The sequence below is a fragment of the Maniola hyperantus genome, chromosome 12 (assembly GCF_902806685.2).
Source record: "Maniola hyperantus chromosome 12, iAphHyp1.2, whole genome shotgun sequence".
In the NCBI taxonomy this organism is placed as follows: Eukaryota; Metazoa; Arthropoda; class Insecta; order Lepidoptera; family Nymphalidae; genus Maniola; species Maniola hyperantus.
Genome location: NC_048547.1, coordinates 14,724,792 through 14,740,462, shown reverse-complemented (window position 1 = coordinate 14,740,462; position 15,671 = coordinate 14,724,792). Strand labels below are relative to the sequence as shown.

The following is a 15,671-nucleotide window of genomic DNA, read 5'->3' as shown; positions in this document are numbered from 1 at the left end:
TTTGAGTTGTGCGTTGATAGATCAGTCAGCGATTTTTTGTATCGAGCCAAATTGTGCCAATTGTATGCGGGTCGTATCCCCACCTCATACCCCGATTGCCATCTCCACCTGTCGTGTACTAATTATATGTGTCTTTTTCCGAATCAATTAGAATCGAATTTGCCAAGTTAACGATTCAATTTCATGTTATAAATGTAGGTACATACTTATCATTTTTTGAAATGAAAAGTTGGGCGCCATACCTATTGCCTATAGTATTTTATTATGTTACTAGTGCTCAGAGTGCCGAGAGATGTAAAAACTATCAAGGGGGGAAGTACATGTCTATGGGGATTTGTATCTTCGTTTTTATATCAATGTGCAAAATGTAAATTTAACTACCTAATACGGGCTTAAGCTACAAAAGTGCGATTTAAAGCGTTGTTTATTTGAAATTTGAGTGGTGTTTTTATGTTCGTGTCGTAGAGAAATAAAAACGTCTGCCTGCGCCGAGCGAGCTTTATGAATGGCCTATGAGCTGATATGAGGATTATGAAAAAAGGGTTAACGCAGATGCGACACTTTGTTTCTATAAGCCGACGGAAATATCTGAGCACTTCGCTGGAATGCGCTTTTAGCCAATCCAGTGCCGGGGCCAACGCGAGCGCGTTGCATGACGTCACTAAGCCAGGTTCTTAGATATTTCCGCCGGGTTATACGTACCTGAAGTATTTTTTAAAATAACTACCCATTAGGTATCACCGCTCGTTCCTCTGATTATTATTTTTGTTAAAGATTTTAGGAGATGGTTTATTTTGCAGCATACCTTTTTATATTTTTTGTCGGGGTTTTTTGCAAGAATTTTATTTTTCACAGATCCTTCTCCGTTCATACACGGAACTTAATAAATAAATAAGTTTTATCTTTATTGACACAACATAACAGAAGAGTCAATAAAACAATAATTATACTTAAGATAAGTACAACCTGTCAACAAAATGCCCCTACACATATTTTCATTTTTTAATAATTTTAAAATAATCTGACTGAATGTAAACATGTTTTACATGGGTTCCTGACCTGCAATAAAATGATCTTATTTTTATTTATTTATTTTTATTTTTATATACACCGTCCACGCTTGGTTCTAACACGTCAGAAGGCCCATGACGTGCAAGGGTCAAATATCTACACTCTACAGTCTGTAGTAGGTGTGGTCAATGGGACATTTTCTCAGCTTTGTGCCGCAATGTGAACTATAACAGACTCAACAGACTACATTTTCAGGAGGGGACCAACTCTTATTAGGTAGGTAATTACCACACCTGCATCGCTTTGGTCTAAGTTTTAACTTGTCTATAACTGGTATATAATTTCTAAATTACGTATTATTTTCGAAAAAAAATGCTCTGCCTTAACGATACATAAAACGATACTTAATTCATAAAAATAAAAGGCTGAAAAATATTTTTTCAAATTTTCTTAAAAAGCTTTAAAATGAAAATGAAAATGCAAATGAAAATCTTTTTTATTCGTATAAACTTTTACAAGTACTTACGAATAGTCGGATGCATCTACCTTTACCTTTACCTTTAAGTAGATAGGTATTTTCATTTCACATCGATAGTCTCGTCTGTTTAATTTCCCTATTCTATGGCAAGTGTCTCTTAGGTGGTGCTGCATCGCAGGCCGTTTGCTTGATATAATGCACGTCGCAGCCGTTATTGCTCCAACCTACTTATAATTGTTACTGCCTCCGCCACCCCCACTTGACCCTCACCCCCGCTCTCGTCATCACTAAATTGGACCTGAAAGGGGTGTTTATAGTATCAAGCGACGGGCCAAGTTACGCCGGTGGCTTTATGGCCAAGGGTAAGCTTTCAAGAGGAGCCAGTTAGGTCGGCACGGGCAATTTAGTTTTCTTTCATAGCGACTGTTAGTACGACCTTTATTGCATTTACCATGGCACTGTGGACGCGCCATACATCATTGTAATGACCCGGTGTTGGATGTAGACGCTATAATATCCGATGCTATCTCTTGTTTTAATAATTACTTGGAACGGAAGCCTAGGCGCGCTGAAGTTCGCCATTTTTATAGGCAACTGTCAAGAAATAACGGCGCAGTTGTGAATAGGAAGGAAACTATTGTCTTGCTTGCATTTTTGGGGTATTCTTTAATGGAGTCACCGACGCGCGACTGCAGTATGCTTATTTGCGTCTCTATTGTCTGTCTTACTAAATATAAAGTACTTATTTGACGCACTTCTTTACAGATTCTTTTCACTGATAGATTTGGCTTCAGATTTAATAAACGGCGAAGCAAAATATAGTTTGCATATTGTTTCCACTACATATTTGCAATGTACTTATATCGCCATGACTCAATATTTAGAGCCTTGATTTGTACACGACCGCCCCCAAAAAGGAGTGTAATGTTTTTAGGGTCACTTATGTTTATAGTATTTGTGTTTCTTTACTACACCATATTTTCTAAATGATGATCAGATTTCGATGTATGTGGTACTTTATCGTAGAATCCCTACATCATCCCGAGTGACACTGGCTGCAAATTATATGAAAAAATCAATTTAGTGTCTGTATGGGGCCATTTCCAATTTTTTTTTACTTTTTAGTCGTATTTTTTTAATTATGACTTCTTTATTATCTGTCTGATTGTACCAAGTGCTATCTATGAATTAAAAAAATGGCGGAATTAGGTAATTTATAAGTTTTCTCTAAATTTAAACAACGATTATTATAAAAGGCGGAAACAATAAGCAGCCGCGCCTTCAGCGCAAGTCGCGGCGATTAATTTGATTGCTCCGGCTAATTCTATCAAAGACTCCCGACTTTAATGGCACAGCAAAATAAGACCCTTAAAAACTAATGTTCAGCCTTAAGTCCACCGCAAATACCTCGAGGAGAGAGAGAGACGAGGAGTTCGTGGCACATTTTAGAAAGACATTTATTTTTTATTTTCATGTAGATCGATGTGTGGTCCACACCTATGCTATATCCAAATTAACCGAAAAACATTCGCATTTCATTAAAAAAAATTATGAAAGCCAGCAGAGAGACATATATAATATTAGTATGGACTTTGGACTAGGAATTATTATTAAAATATATTAGGTATATCTTTAGTGAGTTACATTACTTTCACCTACTTCTGGTTTGCAAATCAATCATATTTTCCTGTCTCTTTCAATTCAGATAAGCATAAAGTTTGTATGAGGTAGATGTGACTGTGAATAGTTCAAGAGATGGGATTTGAACCTGTGACATTTCGGATTTTATTCCACCTCTAGCATGAGCTTTTAAGGATATAATATGTAACCTTAAAATTCGTTATACTGTTCTTCTTTAAAATTTCCCACCAGCTCTCGGAACAGTCTTTGTGACTCGCGACGTTACCGCCACGCCGTTGTCTCAAACCTGGCTATACTCAATTTTCCTACTCTTACACGCTAAACAACCAAAAATGAACCTAAAGTGACTAAAAATAAAGATGATTTTCAAACAACAGAAGGTATTAAGAAAGACGAAGTAAGACGGCGAACAGATTAAAAAGTTGGTATTCGGTCGCGCGTTGCCGTTGTAAGTGGAAAATGAGTAAAATAAGGCAATACATTTTAATTAGGAGGAAGGGATCTGCCCTTTATTCCTTACGCGATAACTCGCCGGTCCTCTATTAATTGAATTTCATGTTTAATTAACTCAGATTCAGAACCGCCGCTCAGATAAGCCGAGTTGATCTCGATTGTTGTGTCTTGATTAAACTTAAATTCGAGAGTTTTTGACTGGGGACATCTTTCAGGATCTGCGGTGTTTATTCTTTGGCCCGTTCGGTTTGATTGGGACGAGCTATCTGTTTTCTTTGCCCTAATTCAACTCCACACTTTGTTACGAGTTTCTTGCTGGTTCTTCTCGGGGGGACAAACATTCCGAACCAGTAGGTATAAGGTTCACTTGTTCACAATTTAATTTTAAGGTTTAATTTTTAAGGTTCACAATTATTCGAAAGCACTTTTTTATAGGTGTACCTATTTGAATTAAAAAATTTCTATTGTTATTAGCGATAACTCGGTGCGTGACAGCGCGGGTGGCCTCCTACCCTGATCGTCATCCCGACCCTTCACGTCGCAAACGAAACAAACGACGTGATTTTTTCGCATGGATCATATACTTAGTTGAAGACCTGGAAAGTGACGTAATTTATTCCGAAAAAACAAAATATGGTTTAGTTTATACAAAGTTTTATTGATCAATGCAGAGATAACGCAACGGGCGCGGTGCGTTTTTTATTAATCAATATACCTAAATTTATGGCGCAAACTGAAAACCAGCGCCGAGCATTGTGAGCAGTGCTCGGCTATGCTGAGTTTGCGACCTTTTGTTTATTGTTAGTTTTTAGTTTAGATAGTATATTAGATATAACATTGTAGGTACATACTAGTTACTAGCAATAATGTAAACAATAAAGCATATTTATTTATTTATTTATTTATTTTTATTTAAAAGTTTTCACCTTTAAACCTCTGAACCGGAAAATCCGGGCATCAGCCAGTTTTCAATATTTTCCCAAAGGTTTTAATTTTTAAAGTCTATAGAGTTTTACCACCATAACCTTCGTCTCATAATAATTAACGAGCCACTTATGCAGAAACAAGTGAAGTACTGTTGTTGGCTGGGAAAGAACATCGTAAGTACCACCCGCTGGCTGCGTCGTGCAGGGAACTGCGGACGCCCCGCTGAGGCGTTTCTTTGCACAACACTACTTTATGACAAAAAAAATTATATGCATGCTGCTTGCTAGTATAGTAGTAGCTGCAATAATATTACCTACTTTTAATTTTCTTTAAAGCCCTGATAGCCTAGTTGTTAAGACGTCGACCCTATTCGAGAGGTTATATAGGAATAAACACCATACAGCGACACCTAGAAAAGTCTAGATCAGCTAAAAAAGCAAATAAAGAGCTAGATAGACAAAAGAATTGGATTATATCACTTCAGCGTGGCTCTACCAAATTCAAATCCCGAACGGAAATCATAAATATAGCTACAGACTTTTATACAAAACTATATAGCAAAACAAACTCATTAAATCAAACAAATATTTATAAAACATGCAAAGATACCTCCCCAATTCAAGAGTTCACGGAACCTGAAATCCTGGAACAAATTATGAAGCTCAAGTCTGAAAAAAGCCCGGGGCCAGATGGAATCACAAACGAATGCATCAAATTTGCAAGGACTTTACTACTGTCACCTATAGAGGTTTACTCTCCTCCAACTTTTCGGAGCTATGTGTTTTACTTTTAAGTAATTAAATATCACTTTCTTGCGGTAAAGGAAAACATCATGAGGAAACCTGCATGCATGAGAGTTCTCCATAATGTTTTCAAAGGTGTGTGAAGTCTACCAATCCGCACTTGGACAGCGTGGTAGACTATGGCCATACCCTTCTCTTAGAGAGGAGACCCGTGTTCTGTAGTGAGCCGGCAATGGATTGATCATGATGATGATGACACCCTATTTGACACTTTGACACTATCATCACGTAAGATGTCGATCATCCCCCCTCCACAATATTATGACATTAAGGATCATAGCGCGTTATCAGGGGGTAGTCAGATCTTGCCTAATTGCGGTCCCTAAGATATCAAGATCATATCTTTTTGATGCATGGATGCTGGACAATACACCACTAATATGTTATTGCATCGTTTAGATATCTTAACGATTCTATTGCAGTTCGTTTAGTATTATAGTGGGGCCGATTCTCTAGTACACAATCTCTAAACTAAACTAAATTAACAGGTCTAAGTCTAGTGCTTTCTTTTTCCGCAAGCAACATTATGAAAGGGATAGCAATAGATTTAGACGTGATAATTTAGTATAGTTTAGAGATTGTGTACAAAGGAATTAGCCACATTATCTACCTAATAAGTAGTTACCTATGGCTGGTTATTTCACGAAACTTCGTCGTGTTATTTTTAGGGTTAGGATACACTGAAAAAAAGAATCAACCAAACTAGTTTTGTTGCTTAAATTTTAAACAAACTTTAGTCGTTAATAAATAAACTTTGACTATTTATTACATAACTAGTTTAGTGTGTGTTCTCAAAGGCAGTTGGGTTAATGTAGTAGGTTAATAAGTTACAAAACGTTTGGTTACTAGTAACTGAAACAACGTAAACCAATTAGATTTTCTATAGCAACAAAACCGATGTCTAATACATAACATAACTATTTGCTTATTATTTATTTAATATTTGATCATATTTTACAAAACGTGTACATTTAGTGAATTACCAAACTTTTGTAGACATTAAAAAGCTTAATAAATTTGATAATAACATGTTACTTTATTTATTATCTACAAAGGTTTTACAGGTGATACCCTATTTATTTTACTGATAACAACCGTACTAAATGCTGTATTAATATAGTCAAACTTTAATTACAAATAATCTAACAATTTCAAAAATAACAATCAAACTTTCTTTGATATTTTAGCCTGTACGTTGTCCTGTTTCAATTTTATTCAGTGATCAGTGAGTGTGTATTTGGAGTCAGCAAAAGGAGTGCCTCGTAATTAGTGTTTACACTATTGTTTCTACGGTGCGGTACGGTTTCTACAACAGGTGCCTAATGGTTTTCGTAAAAAAGTTGTACCGTACAGCGCCTGGCCGAATATTTAAGAACATGAGCGACTTCGCGGAGGCGGCAGTGTCTGACGAAGGCACAAAGCTGGCTGAGCCTGACAATATCAATCTTCTATGATATTATCATAGAAAATTATTTAAAGTCGTGGGGCCTCGAGATGTACATTCCGAAATTTAAAGGTATGTACGCTGGTAGTAAGTATATTCAAAGTAGGTAATAGGTAGTTGTATGGTGGTTGCATCATAATTATGTTTACAATTATATTCTAGAACATGGCATTGACTTTGAAACATTGTTAATGTTGGCCGAGGACAACAAAGGAACTGGTACCTATGATTGGACACAGCGAAACTGATAAAACAACTATCCACAGTTAAAAATATGCTAACAGATGCTTTTCCGTCAGACCAGCAAAGTGATGTAAGTACAATCTTCTTAGCATGTGCGAGTGTAGATTTAGCTCTCTGGTGTAGTCGTCCTTCTCTAAATAAATTAATTCTTTGTTTAATTTTTTCAGTGTCCTGTCCTGAGGATGAAAATATAGAAAAAGCAACTACAACAAAACCATACTTCAGATGATTTGGAGCTCAGGAAACAGAACAGATACAGAATGTGTATGTATAAATAAGTTTTGCAGGTAGGTAGGTACTTTAGTAAGGTTGAATTTTTATTTGTTTAGTGCCAATTTAATGAATAATGCATAATATTATATAATTGCTGTCAAATTACAAGTGAAGATACCTTCCTACTTAAAAAAGCTTGTGTAATTTCATTTATGATGATTAAAAATATTTTTGTTAATGATAGAGTTATTTTTGAATGTATACAAATGACATCATAATATTATTAAATTTTTGTAGACTTGTTTTTATGACTGTAACTCAAATAACTGATTAATAATTAAGGTAAAATGCTATTTCGAAGCTATGTTATAAATAATACTGAAGCGGGTCAAACCATCCTCCAGGATAAAAAATAGATATTTCATACAAGAAGCCACTGCTCATTGGAAAACGTATGAAACAGCCCTTTTTAATTCTGGAAAATCGTCTCATAGTAAAAGCTATGTTTATGTTTCATCTGTAAGTTTTATAGGCTTGTATTTTTAATTTTGATATTGAGATATATATTAAGTATACTCGTACCTACCTATGTATTTGAGACGAAAAATAAATAAGTATAAAGTAATGTATAATTTTATTTCAAATCAGTAACTTTAGCCAATATTAATTAACCAAACTGTTTAGTTATAACTTATTACTAATAAGTAACAAACCTAGTAGAGTAATGGTACGGTTCATGAAATCTAGCTTGTAATAGTATCTTTATTCTTACTTTTTTGTAACAGATGTAGTTTGTTGCTGAAATGTAAATGTACCGATGGGTTTGTTGGTTTTTGAACAAACAGACACAATATTGGTATAGGTTTACATTTTAGCTTGCAAATTATATCTACTGCAAAAAAATAAGTATGTAAATACTATAAGCTAGATTTCATTAACCATAATACCATTACTCAACTAGGTTTCTTATTTATAACTGAACAGTTCCCTACCATTACTCAACTAATTTAGTTACATATTACTAAACAGTTTGGTAACTACTAACACACCAAGATATCTTAATAACAATCACACTGTTCACATATCAGTAACAATAAAAAATAGTAATCCGTTGACAAATTGTTTTGTAACCAAATGCACACCATTAGGCTACCAGTAGGTAAACAGTTTGTTAAATTGATACAAAACATTTAACATATTAACAACATATCGACTTGTTAATAACAAACGCACAGTAAAGGTACCAGTAGGGCGCAGGTTGCTTAAAAGATACAAAATCGAAAAGTACTTAACAAGAAGATGGAGTGTTATACGTTCATAAACTGGTTGCTTAAAAACAGTAAAACAGTTCAATTAACTTCAACAAAATAACTTTAGCAACTAGTACCTCAACTCAAATAGCAAAAGTCAGTTTTGTAGCTAGTAAAACATAGTTTGCAAGTCACTTTTTTTGTGTAAACAGTAACCAAAGTTTTTGTAACTGTTTACAAAACATTTCTTTCAGTGTAAGGAAGTGTGAATTATGGTTTAAATGATCTTTTTCAGCGTTCCGTACCTCGAAAGGAAAAAATGAACCATTAATATAGGATAGGTGGTCTCACTGGTCCGACCAGCTAAAGGAGTCCAGCAGGTGTGGATTTCATCACATTGTAAAAATGGCCACCGACAGAAGCCGATGGAAACAGATAAGCCATTCGAGGGCAGTTTGCCAGGACCACGATCTTCAGCAATGAAGGAACGACCGAAGAGAGAATATAGGATCACTTTGATGTATGTTTGTCCGTCTGTCAAGAAAACCTATAGGGTACATCCCGTTGACCTAATATTTTGGTATAAGGTGAATAGATCTTATAGGCTAGCGCGCTTTAATAGATAATTTCTACAAAATTCGCTTCCTATGGACCAGCGCTATCAATGAAGCACTGAACTTAAAGCAAAATTAAGCATAATATTCTTAAAAGCCGAATGTTTTCTTCTAGACATGTTCAACGCTTCACCTATTTGTAAAGCCATAAAGTTTCGTACAAAGTATCGCTGATCACATTTTTTCGTCAAGAAATCTGAGTCGTGTCTCCTTTGACATTATTATTGCGGACGGATAGCGCCTGATTTATTTAAAAACGAATTAAATTTTTACTGTTCGTTTAACTGCTTCCTCCGGGATAGCTCGTAAACCTCGGTGAAGTTGTTTAGAACAAAATGGCCGCCTGACATTTAGTGGCACTGCTATCACTAATTATCTTATAGTTTAGGAGTTATGTAAATAAACAAACCGTTAAATTGTACCTAAGATTGGGAACAGATACTTCTTTGTTGTTGAGTAAATATCCGGCATATTAAATTATTGAGTGTTTCAGTTTAGGGTTCCGTACTTAAAAAAGCCTTTTGACTTCTCCACTTTCTCATAATATTTCTATGAGAGCTTTCTGTGAATACGGTATTTTATACCAAGCGAGAAAAAAATCTAAAAATGTATAAACAATTGATTGATTCATTGTATTAGCAATAAGCACAATGAACCAATCTTGAAGAGGCATGTCATGATATCGTTCATCAAAATAAGCTACTTTTTATCCCGGAAAACAAGGGATGCGGGATTTTTAAAAACCTTAATTCTCGGTCCAAACTAATACATAAACTCTAGTGTATAAGTTAGGAAATATAACAAGAGTATTGATTGCCCAAAAAAGGCAGTTAAAAATTGCCTAATTAATCGTGACATGTAGGTACCTACCCGTTTTATAGAATACAACTTGGACGATCTAGGTTAGATCGTCCAAGGAATACAAGAATATGTTCTTAAACCACGAAATAAACTTAAAATCTTAGTTTGTAACGATGGGGCTGGCATATAGATTATCTGTAAAAGCCCCTTACAAAATGTCAGATAAAAAAAACTTAAAATCATTAATTTATAACAAGAGTAGGATAACAATATTAATTGATAAGGATAAACATATAAATGTATACCCAAATTAATGTTATAGCGTTAAAAGGGCCGGCGAGCATCTCGTGCCGTCCTCAAGAAATGTGGTTCGCCCAATTCGTGTTGTCGCAATGTGCGATTTGATCACGAGTGATTTATACACGAGCGATCTGTTGCGATACTTGTTGTGTTACCAATCGGGGAACGTGCACATCTGTGGAGTTGCTGTTCACTCTGAAACATTGATATTTTCCCAAAAAGTAATCTATGAGAAAGATTAAAATAATGATCGAGGCTAAGTAATATATTATAAATTCGGAACTTTTTCTGAGTATCTAAATCCACAAGGACTTAGTCGCGGAAATCATCTATTTAGTACAGTGATAGCTTGCATCGCGGACTCAGATATAGACTACTTTTTACCCCAGAAAATCGAAGAGTTCCTCTATGAACGGGATTTTTAACAAATCTAAATCCACGCAGACCAAGTTGCGGATATGAGCTTGCAAGATTATTAAGATAACCATATAAAATAAATAAATAAATAAGCCTTTATTATTCTAAGGGTTCACAATTTACAATTTGTTAATTTAAACAATTACATATTATTAAACTAGTAAGTATATAAATAGCAAGTAAATAACTTAACCATATAAATGTATACCTAAATGAATAAATGCTTTAAAAAGGCCGGCGAGCATCTCGTGCCGTCCTCAAGAAATGTGGTTCGCCCAATTCGTGTTGTCGCAATGTCCGATTTGATCACGAGTGATTTATACACGAGCGATCTGTTGCGGTACTTGTTGTGTTACCAATCGGGGAACGTGCACATCTGTGGAGTTGCTGTTCACTCTGAAACCTTATCTCTCTATCTCCATCTCTTATGTGGTTGACAATTGACATCCAATCGACTCGCATGAAATGTTTTTAAGTTTCCGGCTTCCGTGTTTCCTGCCAAGTATAACCTAACTAAGTATGTATGTATCTTCATAACAAGAGTGAATAGGTCTCTTCTAGGCAAGAGCGCTCAAACCTGTACCTCATTATTGCTTTTTATTAAGCACGATTGTCGTCAAGCGAAAGCAAAAGGTTGTTTAATCGAGTTGGTTCTTAGCTAGACCGTATGTTTGATAAAAATCTGTCCAATCGATTGAAGATTAGCAGCAGTTTTCCCATCTGGTTTAGATATTTTAGTCATCTAATGGATATTTATATTGATTGCACTTGTATTTTGGACTTGACCTCGACGACCATTGGTACTGATTCTGAGCACACCTAAATTTTACAGTATTCGCGTACTCTTCTTACTAATGTAATATGAAAAGGACAGACACAGTTTGACAGTTTTAAATTTAATTCTTAGATGTTAAAACCCGAGATTTTAGTGCACAGTCGCGAGCCTACTGTTTAAATTTGTAGCGTGCACTAGAATTTAGTCTTTAAATGTAAAATTCACGTTACGTCCTTTTTTAGCAATATTAAAAAGAAAAAGATGCAAATACTTTAGAGAGAGACTAGAGAATCGGCGCCAATCTACTTACCTACTAGTAATCTTAACCTGTCGGGGTGATATTATTTTTTTATTTAAGTACACTGGTCGATTGTCAATAAACCGTAAATAGTAAATACCAAAAAAAAATTATTTGACAAACAATGTCCTCTCCACGTCTCTAAACACTTTGTCCACTAAGAAGTGTCCTCTTGGGACAATAGTGGCCCGCGGCGAGGGCGACCACACTTTATCGGCCACCCGATCCGATAGGGTGACCACGCGGGATCATCTTACTGAATTATAAACCCACAGGGAACTAATTTTGATTGGGGTCAATGAAAAGCCTAGTATAAAATTCTCAACTCATTTATTCTAGCAATCTATACTAATATTATAAATGCGAAAGTGTGTCTGTCTGTCTGCCTGTCTGTCTGTCAGTCTGTCTGCTAGTCTTTCACGGCTCATCCGTTCAACCAATTTTGACGAAATTTGGTACGGCGACAGCTTGCATCCCGGCCCCGGGGAAGGACATAGGCTACTTTTTATCCCGGAAAATCAAAGAGTTCCCACGGGATTTTTAAAAACCTAAATCCACGCGGATGAAGTCGCGGGCATCATCTAGTACATTATAAAAAGACAAATCGTAATTAAAAAAATTCAAAACACGACTTTACAAATTTATTACTTCTTTTTCTCTTTATTGTAAATCTTTCTGGTACAAATAAAAAAATTTAAAAAAAAACGAACAGTTAGAGGCGCGTGCCCGACATATAATGTAGATAACGGGTACTACCACGAAACCACGAAATAAGCTTAAAATCATTAGTGCATGCCCGCGATCGAACCCCCGACCTCCGATAAGGAGGCGGACGTCTTAACCACTAGGCTATCACAGCATCCCGATCGGCAAATCACAATTCATGCGGGGTGTATATCACCCCGTCTCTAATTAACCGTTAACGGTTAGTTTTATGGCAGTTTTGGGTTATCGCGGTTTAGGTTCAAATTGACCACCCATATGTCCGAAGTTTAGAGTTGCGTAAGAATTTATTGGTTAGGTCCACTCCCAATTATTTTGGATTTAAATGGACTTCGTGTTATGTTACTCGGCAGTGGGGAATTTATCTTAGTGTAGTAGTTAGTTGGGACTTAGTTGTAGCTACAGGATATTTGAGTTAACTGGATAATAAGTAATAACTTAGAAATGTATATGCCTCTCCTATCGAGAGTTCTCGGGGTCATAGAGTCTAGGCTGAGATCTATAGAGCGAACTTTGACTTTGCTCAGACTTCAGATTGAGTTAAAACGAGACAGATTTATGTGAGAGATATAGCTCTATCTCGTTTTAAGTCAGAGTGCGCTCTATAGATCTCACCCTAAGTGCTAAAAAAATTACGAGACATTTCACCGCGGATAATAATGGCTTCATCTGATGATAGACGGGCTGGATCATTTTTGCGCAAAGGATCAGCCTGGCTGTCCAACGCGAAAATGCAGCCATTACTCTTGGCACCATTCCTCACGGGCATGATATATACAGTAACTAGCGACCTTCCCCGGCTTCGAACAGGTAGCTTATTTTTTTTTAATTGAAATGTTATAGCCTATGTTACTCAGCAATAGTAGCTTTCTACTGATAAAAGAATTTTTAAAATCGGTTCAGTAGTTCCAGAAAATACTTCCTACATACAAACTTATAAACTTTACCTCTTTATAATATTAGTATAGATAAGACAAGGCTAGCTTTAAGTTTTATTCTAGCAAAAACTTTAAATATAACTTCAAAGTGATAATAGAGAAAAAAAATTTGATGATTCCTTTATTATTTTTTTTTTTTTTTTTTATTGATCACGTAAATTTCAATAATACATTTTAAAATAAACAGTTCGCCATCCTCTAGAAACTGTTAAAGTTTATGTGAGGATGGCGAGTTCGCGTTATACAAATTTAATAAAATCTAGGTAAAAAACTGTTATAAAAATTAAAAGCTGTAAATTAGTGCATATTTGTACATATAAAATATCGTTACATGAAACACTTCCTAGACCTAGACTAGGCATCCAAAGAGGCACCTAGATCCAGGAAGTGCCTCTTACAATTTCTTATAAAAATCGCTCTTTTACTGTAGGTATTTTGCAGAGTTAAAGGTAAGTTATTCATTATATTTGCTAAGATGTTCTAGTTCCATACTTATTATTATTCTTAGGTAATTTAAACTTCTTGTAGTTTAATTTAAAAATGTTTTTGTTCAAGCAAGGTAGAGAACAATTCTATTTGAATAAGTACCAATAAAACCCGGGCACTTTTGACTCCAACCATGTTCCTGGTTTGGACGTCACATTTATATCAAAATTATACAACATTTTTGTATTGCCGACTTAGCATTGTTTCGTATGGAACAGTACTTAGTATGAGATTTTGCATCTTACGCAACGTAGATAGAATTCGAGCGTCGAAATACAATAGCGTCAGAGTAAAATGCATCTAACGAAACCTTCTACTTAAAATTATTAACAAATGATTTAGAAGTTTTAAAACAAATGCATTTCTTTTTGAGTTTCACCGAAGTTTGGTAAAACTTCAGTAGGTACAGTACGCAGCAGAAAGTAATGTACATCGGCCTTTAGAATGACATTTCGGCTTTGTAGAGCGTGTTGTATCTGTCACTCATACCAATATGACGTTTTGTCGGTCTCAACGACAGAAACGATGCTCTACGAATCCGCTATCTCCTTCTAAAGGTCGATGTAAGTACATTATTTTCTGCCTCGAAAACTTTCCGCTTAAAGTTTAAGTTCATCAACACGTCTATTACTAGACGAACTTAAACTTTAAAACGGGGGCGGTTAAGGTCTTACTGAAATGTTGCGACACTCGAATTCTATCAACGCTCGCGAGAAAGGTAAAATCTTATGCTAAGGTTTACAGTACACCATTCGTCCGATATTACTAGCCATTGAAGCGGGGACGGCGGGAAATCATGCAAATAGGCGTATTTACAGAGCGAAGCCGTTGCCGTTAAAAAAAGCTTCATAATAATAGAAAAGACCGGACAAGTGCGAGTCTGACTGGCGCGCATAGTTCCGCATGTTCTTGGGCCGTGTGTCTTTAAAATACATCTCTGAATCAAGATGTTTTTTTTTTGTTTGAAGGAGGAAAATCCTCAAATTACAATTCTGAAAAATCACAAAAAATATGGAAAAACTAGCTGATGCCCGCGACTTCGTCCGCGTGGAATTTGTTTTTTAAACATCCCGTGGGAACTCTTTGATTTTCCGGGATAAAAAGTAGCCTATGTCACTCTCCAGGTCTTTATCTATACCCATGCCGTTGCGACGTGATTGAAGCATAAACCAACAAACCAACAAACAAACACACTTTCGCATTTATAATAAGGGTATTGAAATAAGGATACTGATGTAGTTATGAGCCGAGTCGGCTTTTATTGGTATTTGAGTTTTCTGGTACTCATCACAGTCAAGTCGTAATTCACACAGTGAAAATGAATGTAGCGTTACCGTTTTTCAATTTGTAAAACGGAACCCTAAAAGAGTAAGAAGCGTTTGCCCTTTCAGCGTAGGTATTTTCCTCTTAATTTAATCAAATCATGGAGTCCCGTGCTTTTTTCTGAGTCATTTATTTTTAATTTTGGACTGAGGGCGGCCGCCGCGCCGGTGTGAGCGGAATCAAAACCGTTTGCTCGAGTATTACTCGAGTATTATTTTGAAATTAGTGAACGTGACAGGCTTTTGTTTTTTAAATTGTATTTATTAATCTTTACATAATAATATAAAAATATTTGTTCTGACTGACTGGCTGAACTATCGACGCATAGCCAAACTGATGAGGTTGAAAACTTGTTCAGGTGACGTCTATAAGTCACCTACTTACCTACTAAGAAAGGATTTTTGGAGATTCCACCTCCAAGGGTTTTGGCATTTAGTTAAGTCTTATAGCACAAGTAAATGAATAAATCTGAAATCCGTGGTTGTGGTTACATCAATAATGTGAAATAAGCAACAAAATTAAAATGTGTTAAT

The 15,671-nt window shown here is 35.8% G+C and overlaps 1 protein-coding gene and 1 long non-coding RNA gene across 2 annotated transcripts in view; both read left to right on the top strand.

Moving 5' to 3' along the window:
* Positions 1–15,671, top strand: part of LOC117987067 (NKAP family protein CG6066) — a 474,080-nt gene that overhangs the window by 218,610 nt on the left and 239,799 nt on the right. The gene's annotated exons all lie outside the window — the stretch shown is intronic.
* LOC138403073 (uncharacterized) lies at positions 5,995–7,873 on the top strand. Its single transcript, XR_011237360.1, has 3 exons — positions 5,995–6,829; positions 6,920–7,070; positions 7,168–7,873. It is a non-coding gene; the product is annotated as an uncharacterized lncRNA (long non-coding RNA).